Below are 5,825 nucleotides of genomic sequence, written 5' to 3'. Positions count from 1 at the left end.
ACCATCACATTCAAAGCATGGAAGGAAACAATTCCCAAGCAGAAGCATTGCACATATTGTAGTGTGGTCCTTCATGTTGGAGCAGGAGGTATCAGGAGCTTTTCAAAGCACTGGGTGAAGGCAGCAACACAACTAATGGTTGTATTTGTTATGTCTGCCGTTCAGAAACCACTGTATGTAGGAACTGAACTACTCTGATAAGTAGTGAGCATGGAGTCTCCTCAGTGGTTTGGATGTTTTGACTTTTGTTGAGAATATTGAGTTGACATATACTTTTTGTTTTACAAAATAAAATCTAAGAAAGCACTGTTGTCCACAAAGCTACCTTCATCTCTTAAAATAAAGATACAAAATAAAACCATCTAAGTATGGGTATATTGTATTTATGATGTCCATGTACTAGTAGTTTAAATCAACTAGTGATAGACATGTTGTTTATGACATGGTGTGGAAGGGACCTACAGTAGCTGTGTAGAACAGAGGTTGTATGAGCTGCATGTATAACCTACAGTCCTACACCACTGATATCTATTGAACAACACTACACCTTCACTGACACTAGAGGGAGCCAACAGCACACAGGGTGAGGCTGAGGACTAGGAACATTTGAACACATTTTATACTTGTTTTTACCACTTTAGTCAACACGATTTTAGTCCATTGAAAGAATTGATTGAATATAAGGGTTAAGGATGATTTTACATTTAATATAGGCCTATAGACTATCTGCAGCAAAATAAATAAATAATGGTATTTACTTATCCATGCTAAAGACGGGGGAATACAGAATTCAGAATCTCAACAAAAGCCTCAGAGCATGACATTTATTTGATGGGCACAAGGCCAAACTGAGGGGCAACAACTGCCATGGTCTTTGTGGCCTCCCTGAAATTCCTGTCCCGGTCTCTATTAATGTAGACACATGGACAAATGTACAATACATACATATGCATTCATTTAATAGTGTTCAAGTATCTGTGTGAGTGTATGTGTGCGCGTGCATACGTGCGTGTGTGTGTGTGTGTGTGTGTGTGTGTGTGTGTGTGCGTGCGTGTGTTTGACCAGAACGTAGTCAACCAAACTAGAATATAATAATAGGTAGGTCTATCTCCTCATAGTAGATTAATGACAGTTTGTTCCCATTGTTCCCATGTTCTTTTCTCAGCAGAGCTGCTTGAAAACATCAGCATAGTCAAATCACTTGCTGGATGGAGCATCTTAAAGACACGAAAACAATGTGTTTGACTTCACATCCATTTAGATACAATTATAACATTTAAAAAACAGGGATAACAGACCTCTGAGCTTGTAGAGAGGCTATTTTGGTGAAGTATTTAGTCTCTATGTGTTTAAATGTCTGAAAATACACATTAACATGAACCCAACATATTAAAGGGATATTCCACTTTCAAAAAAACTTTTGGTCATTTTATCATCTAATCAGGCTTTTATGAACACCCTGAACAGTTTTTAATTTGTTTCATTCAGTATTTAGATATTTGATGTAAATGTTATCAGGCCCTCCTCCTCCAGGACCTCTCCACATACACACCCATTGTAACTTCAAACTTCCTTTTAACCATGATAGATTCATCAAAAACACCATTATTTTTTTCTGGTGACTCATAATACCCTCCTAATACGTGAGCAGACCGTGTTTTTTCAATAACTTTTTTCATTTATTTTCAATAAGATATTATTGTATTTAATGTTTTCCATTTTCCCAAAGAATTATTAAAAATAAAAGAAAAAAGTTATTGAAAAAACACGGTCTGCTCACGTATTAGGATGGTATTATGAGTCACCAGAAAAAATAATGGGTGTTTTTGATTAATCTATCATGGTTAAAATGGAGTTTGAAGTTACAATGGGTGTGTATGTGGAGAGGTCCTGGAGGAGGAGGGCCTAATAACATTTACATCAAATATCTAAATATTGAATCAAGCAAATTAAAAACTGTTCAGGGTGTTCATAAAAGCCTGATTAGACGATAAAATGACCAAAAGTTTTTTTGGAAGTGGAATATCCCTTTAATAAGAAAAGTGTCTCTTCTTCAGACTCTAAAGACAAAGTGCAGTAAAAAGACACACATTATACTGATGAATTGGGCTTTGAAGTGTTTCAACAGTAAACATCAGTGGTTCCTAAAAGAGAAATAAGCAATACGAATAGCAGATCTATTAGCTTATATATCTGCTATATTTTCACTAGTTCTTAAACAATAGTTTTAGTTATTTATGGAAAATTATCGATTTTTTATTTATGAAATACTTTTGAAAATGTTAGAATTGAATGAAATGCTGTTTCTATTAGTTGTTTTTACTTACTAAGTTGGGAATTGTTTTAGTTTTTTGTTTCAACTCTCTTAAATCTTTTGAAATAATTATATTTCTTTTTTAAATGTAGGAATAAAAAACAAAAGGTTATATTTATTCGCAACCCATACAAAATTGTCCACGACCCAAACATGGGTCCCGATCCACTGTTTGGGAACCAGTGCTGTAAGTATTACTGCACTAATCTGTTCTTGAGGTAAATCTTTATCCCCCAAAATGATAAACGATGATTTGAGACAAATAACATAGTTACTGCACTTTTATATCTATTTCTTGCCCTTTGATCTTGTGTGCTTTTGGATTCAGCACCTGCCTTTATAGGGTTTGTGTGGATGTGTCCTGATTCAAGTTGTTAAACTGACATAGATTTTTGTGTCCTTCTTTCATTAGTTTCATATCAATGTAAAATGTTCTCCTGTTTCATGTGAATGTATTTCTCAGATTACCCATGGAAGAAATGACAGTTTACATGATGTAAATTGAATACATTAAACAATACAGTTAAAAATAATAATAATTTAGTCAAGCGACGATTTCAAAAGAGCAACGTGACATATTTAGACCCACAATCCCTCCAAGTAAGCTGTTGTAATATTTTATTATGGTGTTATCATTTTATTAACAGTGACTACCTCAGCCGTTGTGGTTTCATAAAACTAATGTAATATTTAACATACTGCCCTCTGCTAGCCATCATATTATAACATGTCATTCTTTATAATGTCATAAAGAGATTGTTCCAATGTGATGATTTTGTAATTGGATATAGTGTAAAAAGTACAGTACAGTCAAGTGCAAGAGTAAAAGGATCATAAAATAGGCATACATTTTATAGTTAAGTATCTTGATGTTTAATACTGAGATAATTACATTTCTATGAATCCCCTGATATTAATTACCATTAACTTTAAAATTCAAATAATTCTGTTATTATTGTTGGCACTAGTACTATTACTGATACATCATCATCATCATCATCATCATCATCATCATCTTTAACTATGGTTCCAGAGTTACACTGATCTTCCATGGTAACATCTTCAGAGGGACAGTATGACCAGTGTCAATGAATGGAAAGAGTGTGTCAGTGAAAGTGTGTGTGAAGGTGTGTATGTGTGTGTTAGTATCAAGATCAGAGAAGGAAAGCTTTCCTTTGTTCCAGTCCAGCTGGACTCTGATCTTCTTGGGGTTCTGCTTCACTGAGAGAACAGGCGCAGTGGATGACCCTGGTGAGGAGAATGCTTTGAATTTACCTTCATATAAATATATGCTCCAGTATTGACCCCCTCCTTCTCCCTTCCTCTGATAAGACTCTGCTGACACACCCAGTCCCCACCATGTGCTGTCTCCAACCTCAACATCCCAGCTGTGAGTCCCAGAGTGAAAGCCCTCAGAACCCAGGACACGGTTCCAGTAGTCAAACCTCTCTTGGTTGTCAGGAAGCTGCTGTTTCTCTCCCCATCTCACACTGGTCAGATCATCAGACAGGATGAGGTTTGGATGGGCAGTGTTGGGGTCCAGAATTACAGGAGTGTAGGAGACAATGTCCTTCATCTTGTCCCAGACTCTGAAGGCCAGGTTCTTCAGGTGTTTGGTCTCGTCTATCAGTGCTCCTGAGACCGGCTGTGGGTCCTGCAGTGTGAACTGGACTCTTTCCACTGTGGTCTTGTAGTTCTGCAGGAATGAGATGTGTTCAGCTCTCAGATCCTCCTCTATGGCTCTGATTGTGTCTGAAAGGGTTGATATGTCTCTGTTCAGACCCTCAATCTTCTCCTTCACCATCTGAGTCTTCTGCTGCTCTTCCTCCCTCAGTGCAGTGATCCTGGCCTCCTCTTCCTCTTGTAGAAACTGATGCATCTTCTTAAACTGTTCCTTCATCTCCATCTCTGTGTGCCGGGCCCGGACCTTAATGTGTTCTGCTGTTTGGTCACAGTTTGTTTTAACTTTATTAAAGACCTCCAGTTTCTCTTGTAAAGGCTTCAGTAATTTCTGGACTTCCTCCTTGTGATCCAGTGCAGCTTCATCGATGGGTCTGAATCTGTGGTTGATGTGTTTTTTTTAATCTCGACACACAAAACACGCTGGCTGTCGACATTCCAGACAGAACAGTTTGAGTTTCTCAGCATGCAGACTGCAGAGAACCTCAGACCCTGTTGAAGCTCTCTGATGTCTCTCCTGTATGAAGGCCTCACACAGGTTCTTCAGAGCCAGGTTTCTGGGTGGATCCACTGAATGTCTCTCCTTACAAACTGGACATTCTTTTATTACCTTCTCTCTCCACCATTCCTGCAGACAGGCTTTACAGAAGCTGTGGCTGCAGGACAGGATAACAGGATCTTTAAAGATGTTACAACACACAGGACAGGAATAATCCTCTTCTGGGCGAGATGCGTTGGAAGCCATTTTGTCACAGAGCGCAGCTACAAATACGCTGCTCGATACGGGAAATCAGCCAGTGGTGGTAACACTCCCTCTTCTAGAATGTTCCCTGAAGTTTACTTTCACTTTGAATCGTGGTTCTTGTTAAAGTCCATTCAGCTGACAGAGTCAGCAGCAGGTTCCAGTGGTCTGGGTCAGTATTCCCTCCTGTAGCTGTGAAAAGACTGTCTGTCCTCCTCACTGGAAGTTGTGTTTGATCTTTGATCTGAAGGTAAATCTTATCGTCTCAGAACAGTCTGGCAAGGGGCGTCCTTTGACACACCTGTTGCAAAGTTCACTCTCACACACGCACACACACACACACACACACACACACACACACACACACACACACACACACACACACACACACACACACACACGCACACACGCAAACACGCACGCACACACACACACACACACACACACACACACACACACACACACCTCTCTCTTTCTCTCGCTCGCTATCTCTCTCTGCCTCTCCCACACAGATTCAACCTGAATCTAAAGCTTCCATTTTGTGTTTGTTTAACACAATTTAACACAACATGGTAAATTGTGAGCTTAACACTGATACATGACCGACAAAGAAATAAGCATTATACGGTAAATGTATTCCATTATGCTCAACACATACTGAATTGGTTGAATGAATGCTATTTTTTTAAGATTTTCATTTTTATTTTTGTTTTGGGGCTTTTATGCCTTTATTGATAGGACAGTAGACTGACAGAAAATGGGGAGAGAGATGGCAAAAGATGGCACGCAGCAAAAGTCGTCAGGATCGGGATTCGACACACTGTCAGGTATCAGAGCCTTGTATGTGCCTTTTTTGATTGATTGAAGAATTTATTAGAAGTTTGCAATAGAAAAAAGTACAGTTTCATGACAGTACAAATCACTGGTACAAGGTCAACTAAAAGGAGATCCTAGAAAGCCGAGGCTTATTTCCACAGGAACCACACTTTAAGTATCTCATATAACATTGAAAGACAGACGGATAGAACATAGTACTTTATCTAGGATAATATCAGTTTCAAAAGCATAACATCAAATACAAAAGGCAGA

At 38.6% G+C, this 5,825-nt stretch overlaps 1 pseudogene across 1 annotated transcript; it reads right to left on the bottom strand.

Annotated features, from left to right (window-relative positions):
• Window positions 1–3,335: 3,335 nt before the first annotated feature.
• LOC308283072 (nuclear factor 7, ovary-like) lies at window positions 3,336–4,739 on the bottom strand (annotated as a pseudogene). Its single transcript has one exon. The product of its transcript is annotated as a nuclear factor 7, ovary-like (transcript).
• Window positions 4,740–5,825: the final 1,086 nt, after the last annotated feature.

Source organism: Nannobrachium achirus, assembly GCF_963921795.1.
Source record: "Nannobrachium achirus genome assembly, chromosome: 4".
Taxonomy (NCBI): Eukaryota; Metazoa; Chordata; class Actinopteri; order Myctophiformes; family Myctophidae; genus Nannobrachium; species Nannobrachium achirus.
The sequence above is the reverse complement of the archived record's forward strand: the minus strand, read 5'-3'. Positions and strand labels throughout refer to the sequence as shown.